Consider the following 12,262-nt stretch of genomic DNA (forward strand, 5'->3'; position numbering starts at 1 on the left):
GAAATATTAGGTTCCAAACTTGAAACTTTCACTCTGAAATCCGACCGCATGTCGAGCTGATTCCTATATTTGTTTTTCATGAAACACATGGAAGAAAATGCTTGCTCACACCGATAAGTGGTTGCAAATGGAAGGATCTTTTTCATTGCCTTATCTCCAAGTTTCTTGTAGTCCTTGCGTGCTGATGCCCAGAAGTCTGTAATTTTATCACCGATGAAAATGTTAATCATTGTACCAGAGCTGGACAGATCCACAAGTTGATCTTGCTCTTCTTCAGTGAGGCCTTGGATTTTGTCTATTTCTTCACAGCTCAAGGGATTTCGAATCCATCTGTCGTCAGGGTCAAGTTCAGGGAAATACTCTCTAAAAGTGGTGGCTAGGCTGCGTAGATGCTCGGCTACATTGATCTTTATGTGGTCAGGCAAACTCTCCTCTGATGACTCCAAGAATTGTTTTAAAGTACAAAAGTTAGTTTGTGACTCGTTTTCTATCCTTAACGCCCAGATCAGACACATTTTGACCATAGCACTAATCTTATCCTCAACTTTGAACATGTCTACAATTTTTCCTTGTAAACTCAAGTCTAACACATTCAAGTGTTCAAACACATCAGCTAAGTACGCAACTGAGCAAACCCAAGAGAGGGTAGTAAAAAAATCTGCGTACTTTGTGTCAAGAAGGAAGACACGAACCTCGCCTCTAAGTTCAAAAAATCTTGACAAGATCATACCTCGAGAAACCCATCTTAGTTCCGTATGAATAATAAGTTACTCATGCTCACTGCCGAGTTCTTTACACTCTAACAAGACGCTAGACGCAGAAGTTAGCGTTCGCAAAGGCTCTGCTCATGGAGGAACCGGCCAAAACAAAAAAATCTGTTATCATACGAAACATATTTAATATATTTTTTATTCTAATAGCATCTTGCAGACCCCTCTGGCATAGCTCGCCGGACCACCTGTTGGGAACCACTGCTCTGTAGGTTTATATCTCACACGCACTGTACTCACTGCGGCAGAAGACGAATCAGAGTCAACTTAGTGCTTAGTTGCTACGAAGCACCTCCCGAAGCGTCTCTCGACCGTATTTAAATTCGGGTCTGTTCGCCCACCGTTTTAGAAAACCAGTGAAGTAGACATAGGATGTTGGACGCTGCCTCTCATTGCCGGGGTCCAGCCAAAGGTAGACGCCCCGCGTGGCAGTTGGGAGGTGGGGCGGCGGCACATCGCAATCAAAACGTCATTACCGCCGTGGGGGTCTGTGCAGCCAGCCGTTACTCCTGACACAACTCGGCCCAGGCGCGCACCAGCAGTGCCAACACTCTCCCGCGTACTGCACCGACTTAGAAACAAATAAAAAGAGTTCTTTTATTGTGGTTTCACACAAGTAGTAACATACATATTCTAAAAAAGTAATCATCGGATGATCCGTTAAAAAAAGGTAAAAGAGGAATAGTAACAATCTAGGAAACTAAATTACAATGTCATTATAACTTCTATGCACAACTGCCAGCACAGGGTGACCCAAAAGTCCGTTAACGTATGAAAATACCCAAATTCAGGGAATAATGTCAGTAGAGAGGTAAAAACTGACACACATGCCTGAAATGACATGGGGTTTTATTGGAACAGAAAACGAGTGCACAAACTGAATAACACATGGCGCTGGACGACAACACGCCAGTGACGCCACATGAGAATCGTTCATACACTACTGGCCATTAAAATTGCTACACCAAGAAGAAATGCAGATGATAAGCGGGTATTCATTGGACAAATATATTATACTAGAACTGACATGTGATTACATTTTCATGCAATTTGGGTGCATAGATCCTGAGAAATCAGTACCCAGTACAACCACCTCTGGCCGTAATAACGGCCTTGATACGCCTTGGTATTGAGTCAAAGAGAGCTTGGATGGCGTGTACAGGTACAGCTGCCCATGCAGCTTTAACACGATACCACAGTTCATCAAGAGTAGTGACTGGCGTATTGTGACGGGCCAGTTACACGCCCACCATTGACCAGACGTTTTGAATTGGTGAGAGATCTGGAGAATGTGCTGGCCTGGGCAGCAGTGGAACATTTTCTTTATCCAGAAAGGCCCGTACAGGACCTGCAACATGCGGTCGTCCATTATCCTGCTGAAATATGGGGTTCGCAGGGATCGAATGAAGGGTAGATCCACGGGTCGTAACACATAAGAAATGTAACGTCCACTGTTCAATGTGCCGTCAATGCGAACAAGAGGTGACCGAGACGTGTAACCAATGGCACCCCATACCATCACGCCGCGTGATACGCCAGTATGGCGATGACGAATACACGCTTCCAATGTGCGTTCACCACGATGTCGCCAAACACGAATGTGAACATCATGATGCTGTAAACAGAACCTGGATCCATCCGAAAAAATGACGTTTTGCCATTCGTGCTAACAGGTTCGTCGTTGAGTACACCATCTCAGGCGCTCCTGTCTGTGATGCAGCGTCAAGGGTAACCGCAGCCATGGTCTCCGAGCTGATAGTCCATACTGCTGCAAACGTCGTCGAACTGTTCATGCAGATGGTTGTTGTCTTGCAAACGTCCCCATCTGTTGACTCAGGGATCAGACGTGGCCGCACGATCCGTTACAGCCATGCGGATAAGATGTCTGTCATCTCGACTACTAGTGATACGAGGCCGTTGGGATCCAGCACGGCGTTCCGTATTACGCTCCTGAACCCACCGAATCCATATTCTGCTAACAGTCATTGGATCTCGACCAACGCGAGCAGCAGTGTCGCGATACGATAGAACGCAATTGCGATAGGCTACAATCCGACCTTTATCAAAGTCGGAAACGTGATGGTACGCATTTCTCCTCCTTACACGAGGTATCACCACAACGTTTCGCCACGCAACGCCGCTCAACTGCTGTTTGTGTATGAGAAATCGGTTGGAAACTTTCCTCATGTCAGGACATTGTAGGTGTCGCCACCGGCGCCAACCTTGTGTGAATGCTCTTAAAATCTAATCATTTGCATATCAGAGCTCTTCTTCCTGTCGGTTAAATTTCGCGTCTGTAGCACGTCATGTTCGTGGTGTAGCAATTTTAATGGCCAGTAGTGTATAATGAGCTGTAGTGAGAGTAAGATCACCCTTAGCCCAGCTGATAAACACCTGGTGGAATGTACGACTTTTATTCTGGATGGCGCTCCATCCCATATTGCTAAAGGTGTGAAAGACCTTTGGTTCGGTGAGGATCGCGTGCTGAGCCGCCACGTTCTCCATGTTTGGTCTCCCAGGACCGCAGACCTCAATCAGTGTGATTATTGGTTGTGTGGTCAACTGAAGTCACAAGACTATTGCAGTTGTCCGATCTCATTAGCGATGCTAACAGACAACACCCGACGGCAGTTACTCCCCATATCTATTGATTTAATGTACAATACTGCTCACAACACTGTCGATTCCAGGTGTTGCTGAGGAATAACGGCCGACATGTTGTTCGTTGGTTATAAGGAACATCGTCTTTACTAAAAATCAACTGTTATGCTATTTATTGCTTTTGATCATGTGAAGCATCATCTGTTGGTCGTCCTGTGTACTTTTCTTCTTTCAATAAAACGCCATGTCATTTGCAGTATTTGCGGCAATTTGAATCTCCTTACCTACATTATTCCTTGAAGTACTCAATTTTCAGATGTTGGCATTGGGTCATTCTGTAATTCAGTATGTTATATAACCACTCTACCTCTTTGATTCATCGTGTTTTTAATCATGCATCGTTTTACCTTCGACTCATTCTAAACTACCCTCACTACTTACTCGATCAATTAACCTAATCTTCAACCACCTATTGCAGCAGCACCTTTCACAGGTTTCTAACAACGCCTTTCATAGCCTTCTCATAGTTTCTTTTCTGTCCTCCCCCCCCCCCTCCCTTCCCGTTGTCTCTATTTTGCAACCATAGAGAGCTGTACTCCAGACGTACATTTTCCACGAAGCATTTTTCTGTTTGCGTGTTAATATTTTTCTGTATTAGTAGCTGTTCCTTTTTACGAAAGTGCCCTTGTCTGTGCAACCATTCGTACTAAATCTTTCTTTCTTCTTCCTTTTTTATGTATTCCACTTCCTAGTAAGCAAAATTCAGCATTCCAGACTGTCTTGTCCAACTACAACATTCGGCCATCCAACCATTACAATACTTTTGCTGCGGGCGTATTTTACCAATCAACTTAATAAGGGGCTGTATAATGCTCATGGCCTCTGAGCTGCTATGTCGAAAAGTAAATGGCCAGTTGCATGGTTGCGTAACAATGCCTGACGCTGTGTGTCACGGGGGGCTATAACATAAACTGTATGTTTGTGTTTCTGGAGCTGGGAGATGAAAATGCGTGAAACAGAGACAGGATGGAGCGGATAGAAAAGGGCGTGACAATAAGTGCTATGGAGAGTAGATTTCTACACGAATACCAGGAAATGGGATTTTCTTAAAGTTTCCTTAGGACTTGATGTAGGGTGTTTAATGGTAGTGGCGCACCCTTCAGTGAGGAGTGTGGGCATTGAAGGGTTATGGTGAAACGTCCCCTTAGAACAAATTATACATGTGAAACGTCCACTTAGAACAACTGTACAAGCCTGTGCTTAACCTGGCACACAATAATTTTAGCGCAACGCAATCTGACCATCAAAAATCCCTGCAAAAGAATGGCCCTGACAAACATTAACCTATACCTTTCAGAAATCACTTACCTCACAAAAATCTTCGTTGCTCGAACTACTGCAATACAGCGAGTGCCACTACTGCCAGCTAAATAAAAGATACAAACTACGGAAGGCACTAACTACTGATAGTCTTAGCAAATGAAAGATTCTAATAGAGAACAAACAATGTATTTACCTCAAGATTCATAATATATACAGCAGTTCATGACATTTTTCAAAACTCCGCCATCTCTCTCCTCACATCCACCACTGCTGGCGGCTCACCTCCAACTGCCCAGCGCTACGCGCTGTTCGCATCCAGCTATAGCAGTTCATGACAACAATGGCAGACAACAATTCAAACTTTTCATATAGAGAGTGCTACGTAACGTTGCCAATAAAAAAACATAAACAGCAAACTTACATAAAGAAAACATAAACAGCCTACTTACATAAAAACATAAACAGCAAACTTACATAGCCCCCATGCTCCCCACAAAAAATTTTTACAAATGGTGTTGGGCACTGGCCAATACAGATTTGAAAAAAATTTTCATAATTACAATCACAAAGATATCAAATGCACACACTTATTAATACAATGTTGGTCAACAGCTAAAATTTTCTCACAGTCCATAAAGACAGTCCAGATTGTTCATCATAATAGTAATTACAGTTTCTCATTAGTAAAAGAAATTGCACACATAAGTAGTGGATTTCCATGTAGTATTGAAGAAGTAGTGTTGTCCTTCCAACGGAAAGACAGTGCTGACTCTTGAAATGCTGACAGGTAATGGGCCACAATGGAGCAAACCCACAGCAGAGTCATTCGAAGTTCTGACGAATATTGGTAGATAGGTCATCACAGAGCAGACCAACTGCAGTCCTGGTAGAGAGTATGGTATTGGTGGGCCACCAGAGGTGCAGACCCACTGCAGTCCTTGTAGAAACTGTGGTACTGGTGAGTCAGCAAAGGTGTAGACCCACTGTAGTCCTGGTAGAGATGGCCAGCAGCCATCTGCTGCGACTGTGCAGGTGCACATTCACCATCGAAGAGTCTTGCAGAGAAGATAGCAAGTCCATAAACCACCACTTGTGCACGCACAAAGTTTTTGGGAATTGTCCTTAGAACCAGCAATGCTGTTATCCAGTCCCTTGCTGAATTAGTAACACACGTGCAAACACTAACAGTCCCTACTTCTCACATATTGTCCATATACTATGACCAACAGAATGTGTGCAGTGAAATGAATGCTTACAAGTTAATAATATGATGAACTGGTGTCAATTACAATTATATAACATAAGAATACAATTACAAAGATACAAAATACATCATTAAAAACATAACAATACAGATAATATTTGTAGTAATAGGGGCTTTACAAAAGAATAGAAATAAACATATACATCAGTGTTACAGGAATTATGACATGAGTACATACATAAAAGATCAGAATAACTTTTGAAACGTCAACTTCACACATGAGCATTAAAACAAAGCAGAATAAATAAAGTCTAAGCATCTTTACAAAGAAAATAACAGAGTATTAGAAAAATTCTACAACATAGCTCTCATCAGCTAAACACATAAAGACAGGAAAAACACAAATACACACGGGTACCCAAACACATAGTGGGATAACACCAAAAGGAAAGGACAACACACAATTACATATTGGGAAAAAACAGCAAAGAGGAAAGGACAGGGTTTGTTTTACTGCAGTATTTTGCTTGGAGATCTCCCTTCATTCCATAGATTGTTCGTCTTATTTCAACCTTTGCTTCCACCAAAAAAAATCCTATCTAAGCATGCTTTCTGTATTTATATGTTCACACATTGCTTACCTCATCATTTATTTCCAAGAAAATCCTACCTATACCTCGTTCCTGTATTCTATTCATATTTCTTTCAAAATAATTATTTCTGATTGTACCATACTCATTTGGGCCCAAATCTTTCTTCGCAATGCATTCTTTACCTATTCTCCATAGTCAGTTTCTTATATAGTCTACCCCCTCTTAAGCTAACTTAAATCTACTGAGCTCAGATATATATACCAAGGGACGAGGCAATGCAGCATGACAACAAATCAACACAAACAGAAATGACAAAAAATGCAAATTGGCAAAGATAGCAGCATAAATTAGCAAAGCAAGTGCAATATTACAACTAATATAAGGCACTGTGCAGGAAACAAGAAAAACTAGCTTAGAAGAGTAACACAAAGTCCAATTCAGTAACACTATGCCTGGCAAACAGCAGCAACTTATACCTAAACATGACATAGCGCAAGCAGAAAAAATATTACAGTAAAAACAACCATGCAGACAAGGGAAATGCATATTCACATCTTAATGTCTATGTAATTAAAGTGGTCATCTTAATGTCTATGTAATTAAAGTGGTGCACCATAACAACTTATTGTAAAAAAAATATTACCATGTACTTGAAAAGAAAATTTTGTTTTACTGTTGCTAGTTCCTTCTTATTGTTCTTTCCTTTCCAAGTGCTCCTTTTTAAAGAATGTGGATCATAAAGTAATTAATTAATAAATCTGTTGACAGAAAGAGTTCACATTAGCAAATGCATTTCATTTTATAAGAGCAATGCTGCAACACAGCTGGAAACCAGACATCAAATGAAATAAGCAACTACGAAAAGCAAAGCATAAAAATATCATTCAATAGTCATGTGACATTTCATAAGTCAGTAGCTCTCAACTCTCGTACAAAGACACTTGTCATAATCAGGTGTGCAGATGTAAAAATATTTCTTGTCAATTCATAAGCATTTCAGTAATTAGCACAAAGTGCGAGTAATCATATGTTTTTAAGTAACGAGGGTGTCGCATTAGCGGTGAAAGGCACACCTTAATGGCTTGTTCTCCAGGTGTTTGACACAGCTGTGTGCCCACAACGCATTACAAAAATCATATGTTTTCAAGTAACGAGCGTGTCGCATTAGCGATGCCCTCTACAAAGGAATGTCATAAACAGGGGTATAGGCCTCTCTTTGTCCTTCTCTTCCACCTGTGCCTCTGGCACACCCTAATGGCTTTCTTTTCTACCTGAGCGTCTGAAAAGGCTTGTTCTCCAGGTGTCTGACACACCTGGGTGCCCACGTCACATTATGTGCAGGTGGTCACTTAACTTTCTTACGGAAATATTTACGACAGTAGTTTCCGCTACAGTGACAGTCTCATATAAAAACATTTCACAGGTCAAGAATTTTATTGACATAAACATACCTCAACAGCATAATACACATCGTCGTCGTAAAAATAACATCATAACACCTCAGTCAAATGTCAAAAACGTCGTAGCTTCCTCCAATGATTTCAAAACCTAAAGAAAATTCTCTGCTCATTTCAGTAGTGTCATCTACCTCAAACGTACTTTAAAAATTATGATCTCATACCAAAATACATCATTCAAAGCTCTCATAGTATCACAATGGTACCAAAAAAATATGAACAGTTCACAAAGTACAGACAAAGTACAATTTCTTAAGTGTGAAGTAATCCAACTCTGTAATTGCGTAAACATGTGTCACTGACGTAGTAAAAGGATGTTTGTTTCTCTGTTAAATGATCAGATAGCTGTGTAATTTATGTGTTAGAGAAATATGGTACCGATGTGTTAAATTGTATAAGCAAATACCATATTAGCTAGGGCTCCTTGTGCTTGCCAAACACATGGTACACAAAGTAGGCGTGTACCCCCCTGAGGTTTATTGTAATTATACCCTCAGGTGTTACAGATTACAGCAATGGAATGAAATGTATTGCGAAAAACTTTCTTTGTAATTCAAAAATCTTTAAAAATAAATGTTTTAAGTACAAAATTAATCACTCAAATACGTGTCTTGTAGCGCTAAATGTGCGTCTTGCTGTAAGATAATCTCTGGGAAGTGTCGTAGTCATTGTCCTCCGAAAGCTAAGTTCTGCAGAAGTCAATGTACTTACCTCATGATAAACAAAGTGAAATGCTTTGCGTATAGATAACTTAGTTATTACGCTTATTGCCGTGATGAGGAAAGTACTGTGCTGTAACGTATTGTTGTCCTACGGAAAAGGCTGTCTCCTTGTAGCAATAGCACAAAAGTCACCACTAAAACATGTCTCACTTTATAGAAGAATTCAGAAAAAACTGTGCAGATATAAAACAGATACACCGCAAAAGCAACATTGTAAATTGTCACTCATTAGTAACATCGTGATATAATCGTGTAGCTGTCAAAGAAACCAAATACTAAGTCATCTTGAATCTCACAGAAAGTACTTCAAATCCTGAATCCACTCTCAAGCAAACCAAAATGTTGCATGAAAATTTCATTAGCAGTGCTGGTAAATGTTCTAATCGTGCAACTAACAAGCAAGAATGTACACACACAATTACACTGTGTCGTCTGTTCGCAATAACAATGCATTCGTAATTTCTGTTTAAATAATTTCTCTTGGTTCTTGACTGGATGGTTAGTTAGCTTTAAAACATAGTAGCATGTTAACAGTTTCTCAGTGTGACAAATTGTACAAGTAGCGTGAAGTGAAAATTGCAAAGACTAAGTTAAAAAGCAGATTATCTGTCAATAAATGGTTTTACATGAGAAATGTGGTGTAAACCTTTACTCTTCCTAGTACGCAGAGTTTCAACTTCAACGCAATTATCATGTGGTATACGTCGGATTCTGTAAGGTCCATTGTAAACTAGAAAGAATTTGTGACTCAAGTGTTTCTTCTTATGTGACAATGAATGAGCTTTAATGAGAACTTTCTGACCAATACATAATTTCTTTGCATTTGCTTTACCGTGTAGTTTTCTCTTTTTGTCTGCTGCAGATTTTATATTTTTAAGAGCCAAATCAATTATGTCTTTGTGGCGAAGTTTACGTGTATTCGGGAAAGGTACAAGCTCTCTGATTCTGTTCGGAGGTTCTACATTCTTCAGTACAAGAGTAGGTGGTAAAGCAGTGGAATCATGAGGCATTTCATTCAGCACATTTTGAAATAAGTGTAAATATCTGTCCCAATGCTGATGCTTTCTGTGACAATAAAGTCTGCAAAGCTTATTGATTTCTTTCATAATCCGTTCAGACGGGTTACAATGTGGTGAATACAATGAAATAAAAACAGGTTTGATTTTATGATTCCGAAGCATGCGTGACCAAACAGCAGATCTGAATTGCGGTCCGTTATCTGAAATGACTTTACTAACGTGTCCAACTTCACGTAAGAAATTTTTAACAAAGGCGTTGGATACAGACCGTCCAGTGGCTTTACGTAACGGAGTGAAAGAAACAAATTTTGAAGTAAGTTCAACAGCGACTAGAACGTACGAAAATCCATTCGATGTTCTGACAAGGGGTCCCAAGAGATCAACAGCAGTAAATTCTTTTAATTTAGAAGGAATAATAGGAAATAACGGAGCACGATGTGAGATAGTAGATGGTTTCGCCTTTTGACAAAGTTTACAAATAGACAAGACTCTTCGAATTCTCTTTTCCATATTGTTAAAATAACAAGTCGTTCGAAGAATATGATAACATTTTCGTGGGCCAAAATGTGCGTAGCTGAAATGATGTACCAAATGAGCTTATTAACAAAATCGTCTGGAATGCAAAGTACCCATAGCTTGTCATCAACAGTGCAGCGTTTGAAGAGTATGTTGTTTCTAACCAGGTAATAATGCCGAATCTGAGTGTGTGTCTTTTCATGCCATTTACTTTTGATATCTTTCCAAATCGGATCTTTATCTTGTTCATGAGCAATGTCCTTTAAAGATGTGGTGATGAAGTTTTCAAAGGCGACTTTCTGAATGTAAAGAATACTGAAATTTTTCTCGAGGTTGCCTTCTGTGTTACTTTTCTCAAGCCCAGCCGGTGCGCGTGACAGCGCGTCCGCAACAATGTTCTCCTTGCCGGGAATGTAGACTATTGTGAAGCGGAATTCTTGCAGAAACAATGCCCAACGTTTTAACCTATCATGATTTAATTTTGAAGACATAAGAAATTGTAATGCACGATGATCACTGTATACTTTTACGTGCTTACCAGAAAGAAAGAAACGGAATTTGTTAAATGCCCAAACGATAGCTAAAGCTTCTAATTCAGTAACGGAATAATTTTTTTCAGATTTTGTTAGCACTCGGCTAGCAAAAGCAATGGTTTTCTGAACAGTAGTGTCATTTTCTATGGCTTCTTGAAATAAGTGGGCACCAAGACCGACTTTAGAAGAATCCGTGCTAAGGCAGAAATCTTGTGACAGATCTGGATGAGCTAGTATTGGCGCGTGAAGTAACGCTTCTTTCAAAGAATTGAATTCCAACTGTGCTTGTTCGTCCCAGTTCCAACTAGTATTTTTTCCAGTGAGAGAACAAAGTTTTGGTGTAACTAGAATTTGCATATTCAGAAAACGACGGTAAAAATTTACGAGACCTAGAAAACTGCGGACTTGTCTTTTTGTGGATGGAACTGGAATGGCTCTGATTGCTTCTAACTTTTCTGGATCCGGCTGAATGCCTTCAGAAGAAATAATATGTCCCAAAAACTTCACCTTTGACCTACCGAATTCTGACTTTTCCAAGTTAACTGTAATTCCAGATTCTGCAAAAATACGTAACAAACTGTTGAGGATGCGGTTATGTTGTTCCCATGAAGCTTCTGCTATTAGAATATCGTCCACATATAAAGTGATGTGACGTTTTAAGAACTCAGGTAATATGGAATTTAACCCACGAATGAATGCTGCCGAAGAAATGTTCAAACCAAAAGGAAGTTTCCGAAACTGATAACAAACGCCGAAACAAAGGAAAGCTGTGTATTTTCTGCATTCTGGATGAAGTTCGATCTGATAAAAGCTGGATCTGAGATCAATGGAAGACAACACTTTTACACCATTAAAATTTTGCAGAAGTTCTTCCATCGTCTGCGGCCTGTCTGTTTCAGGAATAATGATAGTATTGATTTGTCTCGAATCTAAAACAAGCCTGATCGATCCATTTTTCTTCTCAACAACATGTAATGGATTGTTGTATGAGCTTACTGCAGGCTCAATAATGCCCTCGTCAAGCATAGATTGTATTTCTGTTCTAACACGGTCCCTATAATGTGCCGGAATTACGTATGGTCTAACACAAAATTTAGTATGCTCACGAACACGAAATTGGTATTGAAATCCCTTGATTGTTCCTGTTTTGTGAGTAAAAACTGTGGAATGTGCTTGTAAAATCTCAAAAAGGTCCTGCCTATCAGTGTCATTACAATTCTCAATTGTTTGAATTTTATTCTGAATTAACTCATTAATTTCAAATATGCCGTCGATATCATCCCTTTCAGTACTTGCAGAGTGATTGTTGGTGTCTACTTCCGTAGAAAATTCCGAACTGTTGTCTAACAGAACATAAAGCCGATTAATTTCCTCATCATGGTTTGAGAGCCAGTCTTCAAATTTCAAAGCTATTGACTTACCTTCTTTCTCTAAACTTATTTCAGCATCGTGAAAACTTAAGATTGCTTTATATTCATTCAAAAAGTCTACTCCCAGTATAATTTCCGTCGACAACAATGGAAC

Source organism: Schistocerca cancellata, chromosome 6 (genome assembly GCF_023864275.1).
Source record: "Schistocerca cancellata isolate TAMUIC-IGC-003103 chromosome 6, iqSchCanc2.1, whole genome shotgun sequence".
Lineage (NCBI taxonomy): Eukaryota > Metazoa > Arthropoda > Insecta > Orthoptera > Acrididae > Schistocerca > Schistocerca cancellata.